Source organism: Schistocerca piceifrons, chromosome 1 (assembly GCF_021461385.2).
Source record: "Schistocerca piceifrons isolate TAMUIC-IGC-003096 chromosome 1, iqSchPice1.1, whole genome shotgun sequence".
NCBI classification, from domain to species: Eukaryota; Metazoa; Arthropoda; class Insecta; order Orthoptera; family Acrididae; genus Schistocerca; species Schistocerca piceifrons.
The window spans coordinates 733,066,337-733,092,162 of record NC_060138.1 but is presented as its reverse complement, the minus strand read 5'-3'; positions in this window follow the sequence as shown (position 1 = coordinate 733,092,162).

Sequence of the window (25,826 nt, the reverse complement as noted above, 5' to 3'; positions counted from 1 at the left end):
GAACAAGAGGTGACCGTGACGTGTAACCAATTGCAACCCATACCATCACGTCGGGTGATACGCCAGTATGACAATGACGAATACACGCTTCCAATGTGCGCTCACGACGATGTCGCCAAACACGGATGCGACCATCATGATGCTGTAAACAAAACCTGGATTCATCCGAAAAAATGACGTTTTGCCATTCGTGCATCCAGGTTCGTCGTTAAATACACCATCGCAGGCGCTCCTGTCTGTGATGCAGCGTCAAGGGTAACCACAGCCATGGTCTCCGAGCTGACAGCCCATGCTGCTGCAAACGTCGTCGAACTGTTCGTGCAGATGTTTGTTGTCTTGCAAACGTCCCCATCTGTTGATTCAGGGATCGAGACGTGGCTGCACGATCCGTTACAGCCATACGGATAAAATGCCTGTCATCTCGACTGCTAATAATACGAGGCCGATGGGATCTAGCACGGCGATCCGTATTACCCTCCTGAACCCACCGATTCAATATTCTGCTAACAGTCACAGGATCTCGCCCAACGCGAGCAGCAATGTCGCGATACGATAAACCGCAATAGCGATAAGCTACAATCCGACCTTGATCAAAGTCGGAAACGTGATGCTACGTATTTCTCTTCCTTGCACAAGGCATCACAACAACGTTTGTCCAGGCAACGCCGGTCAACTGCTGTTTGTGTATGAGAAATCGGTTGGAAACTTTCCTCGTGTCAGCACGTTTTAGGTGTCGCCACCGGCGCCAACGTTGTGTGGATGCTCTAAAAAGGTAATCATTTGCCTATCACAGCATCTTCTTCCTGTCGGTTAAATTTCGCGTCTGTAGCACGTCATGTTCGGGGTGTAGCATTTTTAATGGCCAGTAGTGTATTGTTTCAAGATTCACTACGGGAAACGTCACACATTTTTCTGGCCAGGGATAAGAAATTCACCTGTAGGCCATGTTTCTCTAACCTAGTGGAATTTCTTATCTCTGTCGTCCCATTCGCGCAAAAGTAATAAAATCTCGTGAACGAAAGTTTCAAAACAAGCGATAAAGCAATGGATTTTAAGGCACCACGGATACTCCATTTACATATTTCATAATGGATTTTCTCTAAAGCCAGTTTCATTTTGTCATACGACTCTTTCACACCAGGAGTATGTCCTACAGGTATTGATGGAAGTCCAATGCCAATTTGTAGCAGCACAACCTTCAAATTAACTTTATAGGAGGCCACGAACAATCGCCACTCATCAGGATGGTGTTTATGTGCTTGAGTTTTCATAACAGGACAAATATCGTTTCAAAACACACTATCAATTTCTTCAGAGAAACGGCCTTTGAAATCACAATGGCGGCGGCGATAATTACACATTCGTACATCTTGCAGGAGTAGCTTCTAGCCTTTGAGTCTGGAAGTTAAAACTTCAGTTTGGTGTTTAGACAGGTCTAAATCCGGAATTATCTCTTGTTGACTGAGAAAATGTGGTTCTGTCAGGGGAGACTTACCGGATGGGATGAGAAGGAAAGACTGATTCAGTTTTTCAGTCTCATCCTCTCCGGTAAGTCTCCCCTGCCTCGGGTTTCTGGGTGTCTTTTCTAAACCGTACCCCCTTCCCTAAACCTCTCCAGTCCTTTTAGTTTACTCTTCTTCCTTTCCTTCAACCCCTCTGCCAGAAGAAGGAGCCACTGGCTCCGAAAACTTGTAGAAGTTAAATCCTTTTATGTTTGCGTTCCCCTGCTGATGCTTGATGATAGATATTTTTTATCTATTCATTTACATTATATTATCAATAAATGATAATTTTCGTTGATATAACCGTATATTTTGATTTTGATGTGATTCTTTTAATATTTGTTATACAAAAATAACCATCAGTTAGATGATCCATCGGTTCTCTCTAAATCACGGGTGGAACAAATGGCAAAACATGTGTACCATATTTCCACCCAGTCTCCAGTCTGGAAACAAATCACATATATAGGGCCCAGATCTTATTCAAATCACCCACGTGACAGACAAAGTTCATAGCCTTTCTTCACAAGACGCGTGAAATGTCGCGTTTGAGACTTGAAGGTCAGCTCACCACAAATATAGCAGGAGTTATCTGCATAATTTCCACAGTTTTTTGACATGCCGAAACACCAAAACATATCATACACGACACACTCGACACAGAAAGAAAGGGAACAATATTTCGCTAGTGATATTAGTGCTAGCACGCTCACAGTCAGCTCAGTACTGACACATCACAATGGAAGATTAACAGGTCTGCGCATATCAAAACAAGAATGAACCTGCGCAGTTTTGCCGTTTGATGCTTAGACATGATATTACATATCATTTCCTTAAAAAGAGCGGAAATAAATTCACTACATGTAAGGTACTAGTTCCTATGACAGGTCAAAGAGAATGATAAAATAAAATTTTAAAAATTAACTGCCACAAAAACTGTGCTTGTTGGAAAAATTTTGACGACATGCACCAGAATCACTGCCCAGATGTCCTTTGAAGAAAATCTTGTCAACCAGTGTCATTTTACTGCGTAAGATCGCAAATAATAACAAGATTAGAATAAAATCTGGTGATCCCATTGCAAGTCGAGAAGCCCCTAAATGCATCGAGATGTTGTCAGCTAACGTTGTTGAAATATGAGAAGAGCACTACAGCCAAAACACGCTCGTATCTCATATGGAGTTGAGGCAACTTCCCTCCTTTCGATATAATTGACACTCACCTGAAACAGCTGCTGTGAGGAAATAGACGTTCAGTAATTAACTTTGCATCATATAAAATGTTAGGAAACATGACAGATTTTGACATTTCATTGTGGGGTTTCTCTATAACTAGTTAATCAGACGAAAGCATTGTGAGAAATCCGTGTTAATTGGAGATCCTTACAAAGGAAGTAATTCAGATTTGGATGCGTGTTGTGACGTGCAAGGTAATGGAAAGCACAGGTTCAGCACTCGACTGTATTTAGGAAACTGAAAAAAAAAGGAGGTGTCCAGCTGTTAGGCTATCGTCGCAGGTTCGAATCCTGCTTCGGGCATGGATATTTGTGATGTCCTTAGGTTAGTTAGGTTCAAGTAGTTCTAAGTTCTAGGGGACTGATGACCTTAGATGTTAAGTGCCATAGTGCTCAGAGCCATTTGAACCATTTTTTTATCCAGCTGTTATGGAAACGCGATGACCCAGACTGCACACGGTAGAAGCAAATCCCTGCGTGTCTCCTTTCTCCCTGTCTTTCATTTATCATTCTCAGCCAGCTCATTTGTATATATTTACTTGTAGCTTGCGTCACAGCTCAGTGTCTGCTTGTAGGCCGATTGTTACTTTGACCCGAGTTCCACACACCTCCACTGAATCCATGTCATTCAATGACTAGCCGTGTCTTCTATATAAACTTCATCTGCACAAGATAAAACTACAATGAAAAAATTTGTCTTATCGGTTGAGTTTGAGTTCACTACATACAGTTAGTACATTCTGTGACGACAAATGAGAAATTAGTTGATCTGATACGAAGAAAACTATATCAATTCAATTATTATGTTATGTATATCAAAATGCTGTTTCAATTAAAAAATGTAGATTCGCTATTTCGAATTATCTCTCTCTCTCTCTCTCCCTCTGTCTGTGTGTATGTGTGTGTGTGTGTGTGTGTGTGTGTGTGTGTGTGTGTGTGTACTGTTATAGGTTGAAACACCAGCCCTAAATAACAAAATATCGCCAGTTGGTATATTTTTTGTGATCTTTCCAAGGCATTTGACTGAGTGGATCATATCACGCTCTTAGAAAATCTCAGGTTTTATGGAATTGAAGGCTATACACACAGCTGGTTTGAATCATACTTAACGAACAGAAATCAAAAAGTTGTGTTGAATAACACAACTAATGTCGGGAGGGTGGTAAATTCTAGTGAATGGGGTGTTATCACAGAGGGAGTCCCACAGGGTTCAATTTTGGGTCCTCTGCTGTTCCTTATTCATGTGAATGTCCTCTCACTTAAAGTTCAGAAACAGAACTAGTACTTTTTTGGAGATAACACGAGTGTTATAATAAAGCCCATTCCAGAAAAAGCAGCTGAATATATTGTTAAGGATGGACTCTCCCTTAATTTTGAAAAAAAAATCACTGTATCCAGTTCTGTACACCGAATATAGTCATACCGACAATTGATGTAGCGTATGAACAGGGCTCAGTTAACAGGGCAGATTTCTCCAAACTTTTGTGTGTTCACATTGATATTACTGAGCTTAACAAGCAATTAAGTTCAGCTTCTTTCGCTCTTCATATAATCGCTAATCTTGGTAATAAACAGATCAGCCTCCTAACGTACTTTGCATATTTACACTCAATAATGTCTTATGGAACACTTTTCTGGGGTAACTCAGCACTTAGCCATAAAGTATTGATTGCACAAAAGAGAGCAGTGAGAATAATTTGTGTCGTTCACCCAAGAACGTCATGTAGGCACCTATTCAAGGAATTAGGTATTTTAACTACATCGTCAGAGTACATGTATTCACTAATGAAATTCGTTATAAATAATCCATCTCAATTCGCGATGAACAGTGGTGTTTATACTTACAACACTACAGGGAAAAATGACCTTTCCTATCCGTTATAGAAGCTGTCAGTTGCTCAAAAAGGAGTACATTATTCAGCAACAAAAAATCTTTGATCATTTGCCCAACAACATAGTGTCCAGCAGGTAGCAGATCAAGTTTGAAATCTAGCTGAAAATCATTTCTTTTGGATAACTCCTTCTATTCCATGGACGAGTTTCTATTTCAGAACTGGTAAAGAAAATTGTACCTCTAAATGTAGTTGCATGTGTATAACTACAAAATTCAGTAATGTTAATATTAGCACTATTGGTGTGTGTATATATGTCTTGTTATCTGACTTGTTCTACATCAGATCGATAAAATAATCGTGAAAGTAATCTGCGGAATATGACTTAACTAAACTAAACTAAACCAAACCAGTTAATCGCGTGAAATGTTGTTTGAAAGGCTAGTAACATGTAACATCGTTCTCTCCGTCTGTCAGCGCTACTGCCCCTCTCGAAGGAGGGTGTGCACTCCCTGACATCACAGGGATAAGAGAAGCAAGCGTGATAGTGAGAGACAAACGCTGCTCGCCTGCCATGTTCATGTTGTAAACAGTGTTGTGTGTGGCGTGCCCAGCGGCTATCTCGGTGCTCGGCATGCAAAGCTGCGGTCACGCCACAAGGGCGGCCAAGATAGCAGAACTGGGGTGACGTCAGCACAACCAAGCACTGTGAGGCGTCACAACGGAAAGGCCTTTCTTTCAGATGCTGGCGCACCCTGGAAGCAATTATCGGGACTAAAGGCAAGGTCACCTTGCACCACAAGTTCCCTCGAGTGTCGGAAATCCGCAGATACCGGCAAACCAAGTTTCTTAATGGTAGCAAGGCGTGCCGCTCCTTCGCGCAGACGACTTAAAAACCGCTTTTCTGTTCCCGTCTGAAATGTTTGCGGAGTTATCTCGGCCTGCCCCGCTCCCCCTGGCATCTGCATTCATCTTTATTGAATGGTTCGAGCGGAAGGAGTTTTTATCTCCGATCAAACAGTTCCACTCCCAAGAACGAAACGATTTGAAAAAGGAAAAAAAAAAAGTTGCAGAAGTACTGTCCCTAAGGAATGTATAAATCTGCGGCAGCGAAAAAGCATCTTCCTGCACTCTTGGCGCAAAGTCGTCGCGCGGAAGATGAAAGAGAAGTGCTGAGGGTTTTACCAGAACTCCACCTGTCTGATTGTCAAAAATTCAGGCTACATCAGTGGTTTGATCAGTGATCCGGAGACGCGTTTTTTACAGATCATTATCTAACTACCACAGGCGTGATACATTCTTCAGCTTCTGCGTCACAGATATTCAGAATTTCGACAAGCTAATAAATAAAATCATTTTCTACAGCACGTGATGTCAGCGTTTTGTGTGGAGTGTTTTCGCCTCAGCCACTATCTCTGTTCTCGAATGTGTTCCGATTCCTGCAATATGTCTCAGTATGTATACATGGAGGGACTTTCGTGATATGTTGTCCAAAATCTTTAATGCTACGATTAACAGTCACCTGAAAGTAGCTACCCATTGATTTTCACAGCGCTGAGTTAAAATTCGTTGTGTTTATTAGATGCTACAGATAATAAAAATTGGAGACATATATAATACTTAAAAATTTTCACATTTAAGAAGTTCTTCATCGAAAATAATGGCCTTTTCATTCTTTGGTGCGCTAATGTATGATTATCGTTCTCACCATCGTATTCTCTATATTTTTATATTTTCCACTTTTCTTTAATTTTGTTTGGCTGATGTTCATGATTTTCTTGGGGACAATTTTTTATTGCTTTGGAAAGCAAGAAAGTTCGTGAGTTACGATCGGAATAACGTGATCGCAAGTACTGTGTGAATGTTGTACGTACTCAACGTGTTTTAATAACGTAACAGTGACATATTTATACCTGAAGGAAAAAAAATTAGTCATGCGAAAGTGCAGAATCTCCTTGCAATTTTCTGACCCCAGGATTAGGATACAAGAACTGTGGGACCACAAACTAGCGACGAGCTTTACATTAAATTCAAACAGATAAATTTCTAACAAGTTTTAATATTTAATCAATTATGTAATAACCCTCGTCATCAACAGCCTTTCGCCACCTAATGCGAAAATTTTTGATGCCCGGTCGTTAAAAAATCAATTTGTTTTTCAGCAAAATATCTGGAGAAAGCAATTTGAACATTATCCACATTTTCAAATATCTGCCATTCAAAAAATGTATTAGTGATAGGAATAAATCGAAATCCGATGGCGCAATATTTGGCGAGTATGTTGTGCAATGCAAAATCTGCCATTCCTAATAATTAATTTTTTCCCAGGGTTCGTGTTCCGCAATGCGGTTTTGCGTTATCGTGTTGCAGAATAATGCATTTTGCGTTGACAATGACTGGGTGCTTTTCAATTAAAGATTGATTTACTCCATCCAGTTGTTCACGGTAAAAGTCTGCATGCACAGTTTGTCCAGATTTCAGCACTTCAAAATGCGCGACACCGTGAATACTCCAACAAATACACTCCTGGAAATGGAAAAAAGAACACATTGACACCGGTGTGTCAGACCCACCATACTTGCTCCGGACACTGCGAGAGGGCTGTACAAGCAATGATCACACGCACGGCACAGCGGACACACCAGGAACCGCGGTGTTGGCCGTCGAATGGCGCTAGCTGCGCAGCATTTGTGCACCGCCGCCGTCAGTGTCAGCCAGTTTGCCGTGGCATACGGAGCTCCATCGCAGTCTTTAACACTGGTAGCATGCCGCGACAGCGTGGACGTGAACCGTATGTGCAGTTGACGGACTTTGAGCGAGGGCGTATAGTGGGCATGCGGGAGGCCGGGTGGACGTACCGCCGAATTGCTCAACACGTGGGGCGTGAGGTCTCCACAGTACATCGATGTTGTCGCCAGTGGTTGGTGGAAGGTGCACGTGCCCGTCGACCTGGGACCGGACCGCAGCGACGCACGGATGCACGCCAAGACCGTAGGATCCTACGCAGTGCCGTAGGGGACCGCACCGCAATTTCCCAGCAAATTAGGGACACTGTTGCTCCTGGGGTATCGGCGAGGACCATTCGCAACCGTCTCCATGAAGCTGGGCTACGGTCCAGCACACCGTTAGGCCGTCTTCCGCTCACGCCCCAACATCATGCAGCCCGCCTCCAGTGGTGTCGCGACAGGCGTGAATGGAGGGACGTATGGAGACGTGTCGTCTTCAGCGATGAGAGTCGCTTCTGCCTTGGTGCCAATGATGGTCGTATGCGTGTTTGGCGCCGTGCAGGTGAGCGCCACAATCAGGACTGCATACGACCGAGGCACACAGGGCCAACACCCGGCATCATGGTGTGGGGAGCGATCTCCTACACTGGCCGTACACCACTGGTGATCGTCGAGGGGACACTGAATAGTGCACGGTACATCCAAACCGTCATCGAACCCATCGTTCTACCATTCCTAGACCGGCAAGGGAACTTGCTGTTCCAACAGGACAATGCACGTCCGCATGTATCCCGTGCCACCCAACGTGCTCTAGAAGGTGTAAGTCAACTACCCTGGCCAGCAAGATCTCCGGATCTGTCCCCCATTGAGCATGTTTGGGACTGGATGAAGCGTCGTCTCACGCGGTCTGCACGTCCAGCACGAACGCTGGTCCAACTGAGGCGCCAGGTGGAAATGGCATGGCAAGCCGTTCCACAGGACTACATCCAGCATCTCTACGATCGTCTCCATGGGAGAATAGCAGCCTGCATTGCTGCGAAAGGTGGATATACACTGTACTAGTGCCGACATTGTGCATGCTCTGTTGCCTGTGTCTATGTGCCTGTGGTTCTGTCAGTGTGAACATGTGATGTATCTGACCCCAGGAATGTGTCAATATAGTTTCCCCTTCCTGGGACAATGAATTCACGGTGTTCTTATTTCAATTTCCAGGAGTGTACACAAAAGCAACTTTTTGGGGTGCAAACCTGATTTAGTTGTAGTTCGTGGCGATTCACTCGGGGAGAGCTACTGGTTTTGCATTTTGGATTATCACAGAGGTCCCATTTGCCATCTTCGGTGATCAATAAACGCTTCTGTATTGAGTTTTTGTTTGTCTATCCGTTTGACTTGAGCTATTAGGGATCACGGCTGTTCACTATTGTAAGAAAATGAAACGCCTACATCCATCCTTATTATCTTATTTATTGTGTAGCTACCAGCTTAGGCACTTCGGCGTGCCATCTTCAGGCCGTAGTTGTTGCAGAAGGGATTATCACGACCCACATATACGCTGCATCAGTGGCCAATGTAAATGGTTTACGCGGAATGTCTGTAACTGTGATCTCAGCACTCCAACCATTAACTGATTCTGTATTTCGCTGCTGAAGTATTCAGTTGCATGTGATGGATCGGTTAGCTTTGTTTATCTTAACAAATCTCCTGCAAATGTTCTTGCATCCTTGGCGAAGATTGGTTAAGAATGTTTGACAGTTTCTCGATTATCTGACACATTTGCTTCTACTTCCTCCATTAACATGTCAGTGTCTGAATATGTTGGTCTTCCTTTGAGATACAAGTATGAAAGTTCAATACTACCAGATTTGAACTTAGAAAACTACCTTTGTGATTTACAAACGTCTAATGCACTCGTATACCCATCACAAATAAATACATCAAAAAACTTTTGCATCACCCCAGTTTACAGACAGACGTTGACAGTGCATATCTTATCACAGACACAGTCCCTTTGCTGTTCAGCGATATCACTAAATCCGCTCAAAGATGTAAACAACGATGCATGAGTAGCGCCTATTAAACGGAGGAGGTCCGACAGCAGATCAGTTCCAGTTATTCCACCAGGAAGGAGGTACACGGCTCGTGTTGTCTGTAGTTCAACGATGCCTTGACGGCCAATACCGCTGTTGGATCGCATCCGCATTGTTACTCTGTGTCAGGAAGGGCTCTCAAGAGGCCTCTGGGAGTGAACCAAAGCGATGTTGTTCGGACATGGAGGAGATACAGAGAGACAGAAACTGTCGATGACACGCGTCGCTCAGGCCGCCTAAGGGCTATTACTACAGTGGATGACCGCTACCCACTGATTATGGCTCAGAGAAACACTGACAGCAACGCCACCATGTTGAATAATGCTTTTCGTGCAGCCACAGGACATCATGTTACGATTCAAACTGTTTACAACAGGCTCCATGATGCGCCACTTAACTCCCGACATCCATAGTAAATCCGTCTTTGCAACCATTATACCATGCAGCGTGCTACAGATAGGTCCAACAACATGCCGAATGAACCGCTCAGGATTGGCATCACGTTCTCTTCACCAGACATGTTTGGAGCCAACCTAGTCGGGCTGAACGCCTTAGACACACTGTCCAGCGAGTGCAGCAAGGTCGAGGTTCCCTGCTGTTTTGGGGTGGCATTATGTGAGGCTTGCTGGTGTTCATGGAAGGCGCCTTAACGGCTGTACGATACCTGAATGCCATCCTCCAACCGATAGTGCAACCATATCGGCAGCATTTTGGGGAGGCATTCGTCTTCATGGACGACAATTTACGCCCTCATCGTGCACATCTTTTGAATGACTTCCTTCAGGATAACGACAACGCTCGACTATACATGTACCCTATCGAGCATGTCTGGGATAGACTGAAGAGGACAATTTATGGACGACGTGGCCCACTAACCACTCTGAGGGATCTGCGCCGAATCGACGTTGAGGAGTGGGACAATCTGGACCAACAGTGCCTTGATGAACTTGCAGATAGTATGCCATGGTGAATACAGGCATGCATCAGTGCAAGAGCACTTACTGCTGTGTATTAGATGTACCGGGGTGTACAGCAATCTGGATCACCACCTCTGAATTTCTCGCTGTATGGTGGTACAACATGCAATGTGTTGCTTTTATTAACAATAAAAAGGGCGGAAATGATATTTATGTTGATCCCTATTCCAATTTTCTGTACAGGTTCCGGAACTCTCTAACTGAGGTGATGCAAAACTTTTTTTGATGTGCATATTTTTGGTAGTATTTGTTGCGTCCCTTGCGAAACTCAAAAAATATAAGATAAATCCCGGATATGTACCGCCTCTGGTATTTAGCTGACCATTTCACCATGAACTGCAAAAAAAAAAAATATGTTTATTTACAGGTAAAATGTTTTTGGCACGACTTTGAAGTACACGATGAGCTGGTAAATGACAAACGAATATCGACATGCGCAGAAATAACATTACTTTTAGGCTCCCCTCACATGCAGTTATTAAGGAATTTTATTTGTTTTCCCTTGAAGGCTAAAATAATATCTTAGTTCTTCCTTCATGATACCTCATGGCCATCAGCCCATCATATTAAAATAATATTTGGAAGCACAGTGGAAACACGTGATCACAAAATCCTGAAACACGTCGACCGCGACGCGCTTATATAAGATGCCTCTCTCATATCGGCTGCCATTGAAGTATGTTGAGAGCCGACGTAACGTTTTCGTGTTTAGTCAGCGATCCTGCGTCGAAACGCGCTGCTCTCCATTGGATCTTCCCTACGTCCCCTTAAACCATTCTGGCAAGAGCCCTAGATAGATGAGCAATACTCAAGAATCGCTCGTCCAAATGTTTCAGTTCTTTCGCGAATGAACAAATTTTCCTTAATATTCTCCCAATGAATTTCAGCCTTGCTTCTGAATTTCCTATAATTAGTGTTCTGTAGTTGTTAGACCCCGTGGTCTAGGGGTAGCGTCTTTGATTCATAATCAAAACGTTTTCTGGCCTGGGTTCGATCCCCGCCACTGCCTAAATTATTGATAAATAATCAGCATTGGCGGCCGAAGACTTCCGGCATAAGAACTCAGCCTCATTCTGCCAACGGCCTTGTCAAAGAGGGTGGAGGAGCGGTTAGAGGTTCAGGGCATTCTCTTGTCCTAGAGGTGGGAAATTGCCCCTAAAGGCGGAAGAATCTGCAATGATCAACAACATGAGGATACAGAAGGTAATGGAAACCACTGCATTAAAGACACGTAACGTGTATCCACAGGACATGTGGCCTGTAATTGAAGAATTGTCATGATGATCTCTCCACTGGCAAAAGATTCCGGAATAGTCCCCCATTCGGATCTCTGGGAGGGGACTGCCAAGGGGGAGCTTACCATGAGAAAAAGATTGAATAATCAACGAAAGGATAACAATCTACGAGTCGGGGCGTGGAATGTCAGAAGCTTGATCGTGGTAGGGAAACTAGAAAATCTGAAAAGGGAAATGCAAATGCTCAATCTACATATAGTAGGGGTCAGTGAAGTGAAGTGGAAGGAAGACAAGGATTTCTGGTCAGATGAGTATAGGGTAATATCAACAGCAGCAGAAAATGGTATAACAGGTGTAGGATACGTTGTGAATAGGAAGGTAGGGCAGAGGGTGTGTTACTGTGAACAGTTCAGTGATCAGGTTGTTCTAATCAGAATCGATAGCAGACCAACACCGACAACGATAGTTCAGGTATACATGCCGACGTCGCAAGCTGAAGATGAACAGATAGAGAAAGTGTATGAGGATATTGAAAGGATAAGGCAGTATGTAAAGGGGTCGAAAATCTAATAGTCATGGGCGACTGGAATACAGTTGTAGGGGAAGGGGTAGAAGAAATGGTTACGGGAGAATATGGGCTTGGGACAAGGAATGATAGAGGAAAACGACTAATTGAGTTCGGTAACAAGTTTCAGCTAGTAATAGCGAATACCCTGTTCAAGAATCACAAGAGGAGGAGATATACTTGGAAAAGGCCGGGAGATACGGGAAGATTTCAATTAGATTACATCATGGTCAGACAGAGATTCCGAAAACAGATACTGGACTGTAAGGCGTACCCAGCAGTAGCTATAGACTCAGATGACAATATATTAGAGATGAAGAGTAGCCTGAAGTTCAAGACATTAGTCAGGAAGAATCAATACGCAAAGAAGTGGGATACGGAAGTACTAAGGAATGACGAGATACGTTTGAAGTTCTCTAACGCTATAGATACAGCAATAAAGAATAGCGCAGTAGGCAGTACAGTTGAAGAGGAATGGACATCTCTAAAAAGGGCCATCACAGAAGTTGGGAAGGAAAACATAGGTACAAAGAAGGTAGCTGCGAAGAAACCATGGGTAACAGAAGAAATACTTCAGTTGATTGATGAAAGGAGGAAGTACAAACATGTTCCGGGAAAATCAGGAATACAGAAATACAAGTCGTTGAGGAATGAAATAAATAGGAAGTGCAGGGAAGCTAAGACGAAATGGCTGTAGGAAAAATGTGAAGACATCGAAAAAGATATGATTGTCGGAAGGACAGACTCAGCATACAGGAAAGTCAAAACAACCTTTGGTGACATTAAAAGCAACGGTGGTAACATTAAGAGTGCAACGGGACTTCCACTGTTAAATGCAGAGGAGAGAACAGATAGGTGGAAAGAATACATTGAAAGCCTCTATGAGGGTGAAGATTTGTCTGATGTGATAGAAGACGAAACAGGAGTCGATTTAGAAGAGATAGTCGATCCAGTATTAGAATCGGAATTTAAAAGAGCTTTGGAGGACTTACGGTCAAATAAGGCAGAAGTGATAGATAACATTCCATCAGAATTTCTAAAATCATTGGGGGAAGTGGCAACAAAACGACTATTCACGTTGGTGTGTAGAATATATGAGTTTGGTGACATACCATCTGACTTTCGGAAAAGCATCATCCACACAATTCCGAAGACGGCAAGAGCTGACAAGTGCGAGAATTATCGCACAATCAGCTTAACAGCTCATGCATCGAAGCTGCTTACAAGAATAATATACAGAAGAATGGAAAAGAAAATGGAGAATGCGCTAGGTGACGATCAGTTTGGCTATAGGAAAAGTAAAGGGACGAGAGAGGCAATTCTGACGTTACGGCTAATAATGGAAGCAAGGCTAAAGAAAAATCAAGACACTTTCATAGGATTTGTCGACCTGGAAAAAGCGTTCGACAATATAAAATGGTGCAAGCTGTTCGAGATTCAGAAAAAAGTAGGGGTAAGCTATAGGGAGAGACGGGTCATATACAATGTACAACAACCAAGAGGGAATAATAAGAGTGGACGATCAAGAACGAAGTGCTCGTATTAAGAAGGGTGTAAGACAAGGCTGTAGCCTTTCGCCCCTACTCTTCAATCTGTACATCGAGGAAGCAATGATGGAAATAAAAGAAAGGTTCAGGAGTGGAATCAAAATACAAGGTGAAAGGATATCAATGATGCGATTCGCTGATGACATTGCTATCCTGAGTGAAAGTGAAGAAGAATTAAATGATCTGCTGAACGGAATGAACGGTCTAATGAGCTCACAGTATGGTTTGAGAGTAAATCGGAGAAAGACGAAGGTAATGAGAAGTAGTAGAAATGAGAACAGCGAGAAACTTAACATCAGGATTGATGGTCACGAAGTCAATGAAGTTAAGGAATTCTGCTACCTAGGCAGTAAAATAACCAATGACGGACGGAGCAAGGAGGACATCAAAAGCAGACTCGCTATGGCAAAAAAGGCATTTCCGGCCAAGAGAAGTCTACTAATATCAAATACCGGCCTTAATTTGAGGAAGAAATTTCTGAGGATGTACGTCTGGAGTGCAGCATTGTATGGTAGTGAAACATGGACTGTGGAAAACCGGAACAGAAGAGAATCGAAGCATTTGAGATGTGGCGCTATAGACGAATGTTGAAAATTAGGTGGACTGATAACGTAAGGAATGAGGAGGTTCTATGCAGAATCGGAGAGGAAAGAAATATGTGGAAAATACTGATAAGGAGAAGGGACAGGATGATAGAACATCTGCTAAGACATGAGGGAATGACTTCCATGGTACTAGAGGGAGCTGTAGAGGGCAAAAACTGTAGAGGAAGACAGAGATTGGATTACGTCAAGCAAATAATTGAGGACTGAGGACGTAGGTTGCAAGTGCTACTCAGAGATGAAGAGGTTAGCACAGGAAAGGAATTCGTGGCGGGCCGCATCAAACCAGTCAGTAGACTGATGACAAAAAAAAAAAAAAAAAGTTGTTAGACTTTGTCACTCTGGATCGTTAATTTTAATTATTTTAGACTATTTACTGTTTCCAGTGTGCTTTCTCCAGTGGTATGGTGGAACGGTGATGGTTCGCTTGGCCTTTTTACGTACAGTACGTTGCCTTTACCTTTGGGTTGAAATGCTAGACCCTGCGCCAGTTGTTGATTCTCTACAAGTCTTGATGCATTTCTCTAAGGACTTCTTACGTTGATACCTTTCAACTGTGCCTTTGAGTGCTCAGAACTATTAACAGGAGGTTTCACGATATACTGATGAGAAAAAATAAAGTGGTACTCCTTTCACCATGGAAGAACTGAAAGTAACTTTTCAGCCTGAGAAGAATAATTAAAAAAGCTGACTTAGACGATCCAAGGCCAGAGAATTTTAAAATGTTTGGGCCAGTAACAGACTAATGAGTCTTAAACTTAACGAATACCTTCATTTCATGATGATAGATTCCTGTGATCTTGTGCAGAACCAAAGTTGTAGCACATCTGAAGCCTGAAAAAAAAAACGGGTGTACCCTAAGCATTTCCGATCAGTTTATCTTTATTTTCCAGCTGTATAAAGTCCTGGAAAGCCTGATCCTTAATTGCATCTCATTACATGTAGATAAAAAGCTTATAAGTGAGCAGTGATATTTCCACTCAGGAAGAGAGACACGAAACAGGACAAGTTACAGGAGTGACAGTCATATTTTACGGCTCCGTCAACCACAAGAAGTAGGTTAGAAACGTATATTCAGTCACAAAAGACACCGTTTGAAATAGTTCATCTAGTGTTTGCTGAAAAACAGGAACTTTTTGCTACTCTGCGTAATACGAAGAAGCGATTTAGGACCTTGAAAAACTGTCTCCGTGAGGGTAGTGAATCGGTACACCTTCTGTGCAACATCAACACAAACAGCCAACCAGTCCATCCTGGAACACAGATGACCCGGCAACAGTAGGTTGAGGCAATGCCCATGAGGAAGTGGAAATGAAGGTGACAGGAACTTTGTAAGATCTCAGCAAGTATTAAGATGATAAGTACCTAAACCCAAATCCCAGAAATTCCCAGTTCTCTATCTGAGAAACCAGAAAAGCCAGGAGGAAATTAAGCATTATCTGGAGGGGGTAACAGTTATTCCTCAACGATACTCCTATATAACTGAGACTGAACTAGGATCGTAGTGTCATATTCAAAGATGACTGCCGAGAAACTAAGCTGAAAGTACCTGCCTGGAATAGCATCATACGTAAACTTACTTGCATCATCTCTGATTCGCAGGCAAACGTGCACCGTACATCTGCTCCGACCTGCAGCACAATACAGAGCACCACGGTGGCGAAATTCCACACGTGCTAAACAGATGGATTCGGCGTTGAATGAAAGTGGATGCATTATGATTGTCTGTCCTCTAGGCCATATCATTTGCTGTGCGTAGTTCTTCCGTTGTGAAAGCATCCGGGAGGTTATCTGGACACCAGGACGGCGCTAGAGGAGTCAGAACAAAAAGGCGAAGCCCACTGACGAAGTGCGGTGACCCGTAATTTTGGGGCATCGTGAGAAGATGGCTGTCATGGTCGAGAGGACGTGTTGATTCCGCGGCAGTCAGACTTCTGGACGGGGTGCAAGTGGGCTCGTGGCTGGACTCTGCGCGTGCGCGCTTGGCTGAAGATTGGAGACGACTTGATGGCAGCTAACATCGACGAAATGTAAAATGAATATTGTATTCTCAAGAAAACTACGCTACAGACCGTACAAACATGATGCAACAAAGCCGAGTCGGCACATAAAGAAAGCGCGGTGAGTGGTTGACCTCATTGCAGTCACAGTCATGGTTATAAGATGAATACGCGTATTAAGAAGGTAACAGGAAGGTAGCCACGCCAGAAGATTGTATCGATTTGCAGAAGGACCTTCAGAGAATTGACGAACTGTGAAGGAACTGGCAGTCGACCCTGGATGTAAATGAATGTGACACACTGCACATAAATAGGAGAAGAATTCCTCTACTATACCGCTACGTCAATGATGTCAAATTGTAGTAAACAGTGTAGGGCGCAAGATATCTATGAGTGACCATCCAAAGAGACATTAAGTGGAATGATCACGTGAAATAAGGTGCTGGGAAACGTGTGGTCTAATGGTAGTGTCTTAAACTGGTAATCACAGCGTCATGGATCCCGGTCTTAAGCAAGCCGCTGCGTAAATGTTGGATAAGAATCATCAGCAATGGCGTCCGAAGTCTTTCTGCGTGAGAAGTCGTCCTCGACCTGCCGACGGCCTTGTTAAAGAGGGCGGAGGAGTGGGCAGAGGTCCAGGGCACTCTCCAGGAGAGGAAAACTGCCATATAAACGCGGAAGAATCATGAATGATCAACAGCAAGAGGATGCGGAAGGCATTGGGAACCACTGCATTAGAGATCCATAATTTGTATCTACGGGAAAAGTCACTTGTAACTGAAAAAATGTCGCGATGATCTCTCCATTGGTGAAAGATTCTAGATTAGTTCCACCGTTCAGATCTCCTGGAGTGGGCTACCAAGAGCGAACGACCATAAAAGAACATTTAACTATGAAAAAATAATAAATAACCAACATCAGCATCAGAGGAATAAGAATCGTTATCAACAGGAGAGTGCGCGAGAGAGTGAGGTGCTGTGAACAGTTCGGTGATAGTGTTTGTCTCATCCAGTTCGACAGAAAAGCAACGCCGAAAACGATACTCCAGGTATACAAGACGGCATTGCAGACAGAAGAAAAGAGATGGAGAAAATATATAACAATACTGAACGGGTGATTCAGTATACAAAGGGAGATGAAAATCGAACAGACATGGGCTATTGGAACATGGATGTAGGGGAATGAATAGGAAAAAAAGTTACAAGAGAATATAAGCTGGGCACTAGCAATGAGGGAGGAGGCATCTAATTGAGTTCTCCAATAAATTTCAGATAGTAACAGCGAATACTCCGTTCAATAATGACAATGGAAGACTATATACTTAGAAAAGATCCGGAGATGCGGAAAGATTTCAAATAGATTGCATCATGGTCAGAGGATCTGGAATCAGATACTGCACTATAAGGGGATCCCAGGAAAGGATACAGACTCAGAAGATAATTTAGTAATGATGAAGATTAAACTCAAAAGTAAAAGAATGATACGGTAGAAGCCTTGTAAAAGAAAGTGAGATGCTTAAGAACACAGGAATGATGAGATACGTTTGAAGTTCACTAAGGATGTGAATTCTGCACTAACGAACATCACACAGGCAGTTCTGTTTAATAGCAGTGAATATCTCTAAAAAAGAGCGTTCACAGTTGTTGGACAGTCAGACACAGGAACAAGCAAGGTAACTACGAAGAATCTTGAGGAACATAAGAAATACTTCAATTCATCTATGAAAGGGGAGGGTTAAAAGGGTAGGAGCAAACCAATGTAAATTGTTTAGGAATGAAATAGATAGGAAACGCAGCGCAGCCAAGGTGAATCGTGAGGAAATCTGAAAGGGGATGATCGTACGAAGGACACTTTATTTTCACTAGCTACTTATTTGTTATGAGCCACCGTCTAATTTCTTATGGTGGGTCGTATGTTGCCACTTAGCCGCTGTGACTGGGTCCGGGGTCCGGTGTGACTGAAAGTAACACCACCCAGGCTCCCGTCCCCACTCGCACCGCTGCCCTTGTCCCGCCACGTGGAGGCGAGCTCTATTTGTTTACATCCATTTGACATCTTTTTTTGTGCAGCATTAGAAAAACTTATAACTAATACAAAGTCAAGTGAGATATTAATAAACAAAACGAAATTAAATATTTAGAAAGAAGGAAGGAAGAGAATTGAATAGAGAAGAGGTAGATATAATATTGCCCGTCACCTGGTTGTGGGCGACGGACCGGGTCTTGGAATGACCCTCAAGACGCTGGCCATCGCTCACCATGCCTTTAACATCTACCATCCTAAAAACTAACTTAACTAGAAGAGATTAGGGTACGTTACAGCTAGAAACTATGACTAAGATCTCCATGCCCAGCGTGCTAAACTATTTACGATATACAATAGAGAGGTAACTGATTTCGTGCTTGGCTCAATGTTGCTAATGAAAGGGTTCTTGTGGTAATAGTAATAAAGGTAATGACGCTAACGGTTTGTGTTGAGCCTACAAGACTCCTAGTAGAGTACATCAGGCGCAAGCACCTCCCGGCCCCGCCGACAACACGACCCGAACGGTGGTTTTCCCCGATCTGCCATAGGTATCCGTCAGGTTGGGCTCAAAAGAGAGGGACCACAATTAGTATCCTTCCATCCAGACTGTGCGCTGCCTCTTAACGGAAGGCGTAGGTCCCTTGAAGAGGTACCTAGCTTTAAGCTCTTATTAGACAAGGAGGTGCTGTTAACTATTTGCATATAAGGTGCAATCTGTTTTTAGGATTGTGTGTGATTTGCGCGCCTCTTGTCGGTTGTTACAGGCCTTTCTTTGAAGAGGACTTGGTTGACACTATGGATCATCCACGCTGGACGCTTCAATATCTGTGTTGGTGCCCTGGTCTGTATCTGTTTCTTCTTCATAACTCGTGGTGCTAATCATATCTGTGTCCCCCTGGGAATCATGATGTCTGTTTGGACCGACTTGCCTTCGGTAGAGTCTGTTGCGCAAGCATTCTATTTGTTGGATCTTCGAGATTTCGTCAGTTAGTTTGTTGAGTTCAGTCCACCTTCCCGGGTCGCGTATTATGGCATGTAGTTCGTTCTGTGTGTTCAGGCGATTTATGTGTACTGTGTGTCTTGTGTTCGTGCGTTGTCCGCAGAAGAAGACAGTATGTTCAGGGGAACCTTCTTCCCCGCATGTGCATCTATTAGTCTGCTACAGACTCACGCGGTACATGTGCGTGGGGTAAGCCATGTCCTGTGATGAAATGTACCATACCGCGGCTGGGATCGATATGTTTTAGTTTTAGTCTTTCCCGGATGTCAGGGAAGAAGTTGTATACACGGCGGCCCTTGTCGCTGTTGGTCCACTCGCTCTGCCAGGTATCCACTCGCCGTGCTCTGAGTTGGCGTGTTGTCTCAATCGGTACACCAGTGATCTGCCGAACCGGGTCTATTCTCCCCATCCTAAGCCAGTACATCGCTGCGCGGTACCTGATGGTGATACCTATGGGGATGATTCCCATGACAACACATAGTGCGTCATTTGATGTTGTGTTGAATGCCCCTGTTAGTCGAAGTAGAACACTTCTTTGGCCTCGACATACAATGGTTCTGCTGGTTGAGAAATTTAATCTGTGGGCCCACGTGCTGGCAGCAAAGCATAGTACTGACTCGAAGAGAGCGCAATGGTATTGTTCCCAATTTAGCCTGCTTTGTGTGTGCATGTGTTCGTGGAAGTTCAATCGTTCGTCAATGTATACTCGTAGATAGCGTGTGACTGCTAGTCCTTTTATGTTTGTGTCCCCGATTTTGACTATTGGGTTCCTGCGCAGGATACCCTTTAGCAATGTATAAGTTGTTTTGTTTCCTGCTATCTTTAATTTATGATCTGTGCACCATTGGGTTATTGTCCGAAGTGTTCCATTGGATCTTTCTTCTAGCTGGGCACGGTTGTTTGCTGAAACTACGACGAGTTGATCATCAGTATAATCGACAACTCCATCTGTCAAGATGTGCTCCTCTAGTAACCGTAGGAGCGGTTCTATAACTATGTCCCAGAAGATGGGGCCGCAGATCGACCCTTGTGGACAGCCTTTTGTAATTCGTTTAATCACTTTATGGTTGTCCATTTGCCAAACGACCGTTCTGTCTCTGCAATAGTCCATGAAACTATTATACAGAGACTCCGATATCTGCAGGTGTCTTATCCTCTTGAACAAGGGCGGCCACCATAGGTTGTAGAAGGCACCTAAGATGCCTATCATAATTGCAAGTGTGTATTTGGAGGGTGTGTCGTGTAATATTTGGAGTGCTCTGTTAATTGCGTCGTCTATAGATTTCCCTTCCCAGAAGCCATATTGGTGTGGTGTCAGTCCCCGTAGTATTCGATGTGCTTGTAGTCTTTTGCAGAGTAGTTTTTCTTGTACTTTACGAAGTGTATTAATAAGGTAAATTGGTCTGTATAACTTGGGGTCTGATGGGTCTTTGCCTGGAGGACAATCGCAGCATACAGAAACATTAAAACAACCTAACGTGGAACTAAAAGCAAGAGTAGCAAACAGAATTCCGCTCTTAAAAGAAAGTGCGGATAGGTGGTTAAAGGACATTGAAGGCCTCCATGACGATAAGTTGCCTGACAACTTGATCGAAACAGAAACTGGAGTCGACAAAAAAGACATAGGGCATCCAGGATTCTTTTTTTGAGTCATCTGTCTTCTGACTGGTCTGATGCGGCCTGCCATGAGTTGCTCTCCGGTGACATCCCTTACTTCTTAGAGCAGCCAACGTCACCAATCACTTGCTGGATGTATCCTCTCCAGCTCACTTTAGTAACAACGAGGCTATTTACTGACATATTAACAGAAGTCAATTTCTTCCCTTCTCCGTCTAATCTGAGGAGAACATCCTCATTTATGACCTTATCACTCCACGTAATTTTCAACATTCTTTTGTAGTGCCACATCGCAGAGGTTTGGATTCTCATCTGTTCTGGTTTTTCCCTCAGTCCGTATTTCACTACTATACAATTCTGTGCTCCAGATGTACATTTTCAGAAATTTCCTCCTCAAACTAAGGCCCATGTTTGATAATAGAAGACTTCTATTGTTCAGGAATGCCCTCTTTGACATTGATTGTCTCCTTTTTATGTCCTCCTTACTACGTCCACCATGGTTTTTTTGCTGCGTAGCTAACAGAATTTCTTAACTTTATCTACTTCGTAGTCACCAGTTCTGATGCTAAGCTTCTCGCTGTTCTCATTTCTCCTACTTCTCACTATTTTAATCTTTCTTCGATTTGCTCTCAGTTCATATTCTGTACTGATTAGGCTGTTCATGCCATTCACATGATCCTGTAATCCTCCTTCGCATCCACTGAGGATAGCAGTATCATCACCGAATCTTGTGATTGATATCCTTTGACACTGAATTTTAATGCCACTCTTCAATCTCTCTTTCATTTCCGTTACTGCGTCTTCGTTATATAGACTGAACAGAAGGAGTGAAAACATACGTCCCTTTCTTACACCATTTTCAATCCGAGCAATTCGTTCTTGGCCTGCCAATCTTAATGTACCCTATTCTTTCTTGTAGATATTTTACATCACCCGTCTTTCGTAGAGCTTCCCCCCATTTTTCCGAGAATTCCGAATATTTTGTATCACATTTCACTGTCGAACGCTTTTTCCTAGTCGAAAACTTCTGTGAACGTGTTGATTTTTTCTTCAGTCTTGCTTCCGTTTCCAGCCTCAACGTCAGCTGTGCCTCTCTGGTGCCTTTACCTTTCCTGGAGCCGAAATTATCGACATCTAAGGATCCTCAACTTTCTTTTCCATTCTTATGCACCAGGTATATTATTTTTGTCAGTAATTCTGATACGTGAACGATTAAGCAGATGTTTCGATAATTCGAGGAAGTGAGAGAAAGAGTTAAAACGGGGAAGAGACAGCAGTAATAGGAAGGAAGGAATGAGATATTTGGAGTAAAACAGAGCAAGAGGGAAACATTGACAGTCGAGGAGAACTGTAGCAGTAGTAGAATAGAATGAAGGAGTCTGTGTCTGTAACACAAAAGACGATGAAAGAGAGACACAAAGAGTGACTATCAGTTGGGCTGGATGTGAGTGAGAAAGGGCACGTCGAAGTGGATGAGTACGCGCAACGTACAGCGATGGTGGTGGTGGTGGTTAGTGTTTAACATCCCGTCGACAACGAGGTCATTAGAGACGGAGCGCAAGCTCGGGTTAGGGAAGGATTGGGAAGGAAATCGGCAGTGCCCTTTCAAAGGAACCATCCCAGCATTTGCCTGAAACGATTTAGGGAAATCACGGAAAACCTAAATCAGGATGGCCGGAGACGGGATTGAACCGTCGTCCTCCCGAATGCGAGTCCATACAGCGATGGACTAGTGGGTGTGAGCGAATTACAGTTAGACCAGCTTGTGGGAGTTTGTGGTGAGTTGGATGTTCAAAAAGGCGAATATTTTTGAATTTCAAAATTTTTGGAAGAATTTTCAAAGGTGCCGAGGAAGATAGAACGAGGTAGCTGGTACGCCATTTTTCAGTCAGAGTCTTTTAAATAAACAGGAACGTATTTTCAGTTTTTGTTCCCCGATAATAGCAATGTATATAGTGTTGTTGAACAACTCGTATATCGCAACAAGAATCAGTTTCAGTGGTTTCGCGTGGCCTGTTGAGGCAGCGCTGCCAACTAGCTGGTAGAGGAGGTGAGAGAAACTCGTGCAGGCCGGCCGCACTCTGCGGGATGGGGAGACAAGGCGAGCGCACGGCGGGGGTGTGGGCGTGGGGTCGCGGCGCCCTCGCGTGCGGCCGACGCGCCGCAGTTAGGCGTGACCAACGGCTGCCAGTCACGCAGCCGCGGGCGTGGCATGGCGTGGCGTGGCGTGACTGCCCGAGCGGCCGAGCTGTGAAAACCCGCGACCGCCACGGCCGCCACTCAGTCCGGGCTAACTGCCGCCACACAGTAATCGCATTACGTTCACCCGCTGCTACGGCTGGGTAGAACTGTCAGACAAACATCAAACACTGTAATCGCTGTTGTGCGAAGGTGACTGACTCGTTCTAAAGAGAACTCTATGGACGGATCGTTTCACTCCCTCCGAAAACTGGCAGCGTTCTTCCACTGCAGAGGCCGGTCCTAAACAAATCCATCCAAAAGTTTTAAGAGGTAGTCCTCGTAGTGCAGCCGCTAACTAAAAGCAGTGACCACCGGAATGAACGTGACGTCTCTTAGAGTGTTGAATACAGTGCATCGTTGCTCTGGGAAATAATGCGGAAATAATTATGGAATGATGAACCATGCCATATGATGTGGCTCCGACACGGAAGCAGTTTGAACCTGGTGAGGAATATTCACGCCGATTGTGGGGAAAGCAATAAGTTCTAGAGATGGTATAAGGATTCCTTTTAGTTGTCAGCCTAGATCAAAAAATTACTCTGAGCACTATGGGACTTAACATCTGTGGTCATCAGCCCCCTAGAACTTAGAACTACTTAAACCTAACTAACCTAAGGACATCACACACATCCATGCCCGAGGCAGGATTCGAACCTGCGACTGTAGCAGTCGCGCGGTTCCGGACTGAGCGCCTAGAACCGCGAGACCACCACGGCCCAGCCTAGATCGTTTAGTGTCACATCCGGTTCACAGTATTACCGTTCCACACGATATTAAATAAAGTGAAAGAGCACTAACGAGACAAGACTCAGTCAAAATCGGACAAAGGACCTAGGGGACGACCTGCCCAGAAAAAAAAAAAAAACGGCAAAAGGAAAATACTAAAAGACCACGAGGGTCATTTCAAAAGTTCTGCGCACTACAAGATACAACTGAAGAAAATATTTAAGTTTATGAAATACCTTTACAGGCCTTTAATATTATCTCTCCATTCTTGCTTATGACAGCTTCCCAAACTTTCGATAACTTTTGTATTTCGGATAGGGCGCCTTCATAGTTGAGCTGTCTGATTTCTTGAGTCATCTCCCTGGGAGCTCCATCAATTTTTCCGTTGTGACGAGTGTGACATCGGTTCTGGTTCAAAGTCTCATATCTAGGTTTCATCCAGACCAACAGTCGTTCTCAGAAAGCTACTTCTGTTCGATAACGGAAAAGCTTCTACGGTTCTTTTCCGACCTGCTTTCTACTATTCATTCAGATCATGCCGAGCATACCTAGCGTAACTTTTCTCATCTTTAACTTTTCAGCTATGGTTCTGTAATCTGAAGTGACAGACATTCTGGCCTCATAAGCAATTGCCTCACATGTTTTTCGGCAACCCTCTCTCAAAATGTCATTAACAGCAGCCTGAGAGATGTAATCTGTTGCAGTTGATGGCCTTCCATTTCCTAGGTTACCCTCACTGCTTGTTCGACCATCACGGAAAAGAGCAGACCGCCATAATATTGTGCTATCATCCACTACACTATTCCCACACATCCCTCCAAAGCGTTGTAAATCTCCATTGGGGTCTTTTCGCGTACAGATTCCATTTTGATATAGGAATACTGGTCGTTATGTCTAATCCGAAATCACTCGATTTCGGCTTCCGTTTAAAACTTCAATTACTCACGACACAGCCGCGCGTACCAGCAAACACGTAGCAAACAAGTATGGGACAGTGGTTCAAATGCCTCTGAGCACGATGGGACTTAACATCTATGGTCATCAGTCCCCTAGAACTTAGAACTACGTGAACCGAACTAACCTAAGGACATCACGCAACACCCAGTCATCACGAGGCAGAGAAAATCCCTGACCCCGCCGGGAATCGAACCCGGGAGCCCGGGCGCGGGAAGAGAGAACGCTACCGTACGACCACTAGCTGCGGACGATGGGACAATAACACCTAAAGTCTTACTCACACATTACATGAATTTCATGTTGTCATGCCACCGTAACGGTCGTCCATGCGCAGTGTGCAGAACCTCTGTAGCGACCATCGTACTCAGGCTACCGAAATTGTAACTAAGCGAGAATGATTATTCAGTACCGATAATCAGTTTCTACACAAAATGCAAAAAATACGGAACGAATAGATAAATACTTAGAGGTCCACAAGAGAAAATTTTTATACCTTCTGAAATTTTACGCCGGTCAAACGGGATCTTTCCTGGCTGCCTTACAAGATATTGTAACTTACGCAGTATAAAACAGCTTTTGGTTCCAATTTGAAAAACACAGACATACATTAGGTTACATAACTGAACATTCTGATATCTTTTCCTGTGTTCCCAAAGAAAGTGCTTGGATACTCTTAATATTTTACTAAATGAAAAAGCACCTGCATCTGTTGTTAAGTCTCCAGAGCAATTCCCATAGCAAAGCCTTTTTCAAAATATACTTCTTTAGGCTATGTTTCGTGTCTAAAATGAATGTAATGAAAATTTTAGGTATGTTGTGGAATAAGACATCAAGGAGCCAAAAGTGGACGCCTTTGTTGCTATGGTATCGTGAATCACAGTTGCGAGGGCCGAGTGGCTCCGGCGACAAGCAAGGAGCCTGTAGTTGGTGGAGTGATAGCGAGGCAGATTCAA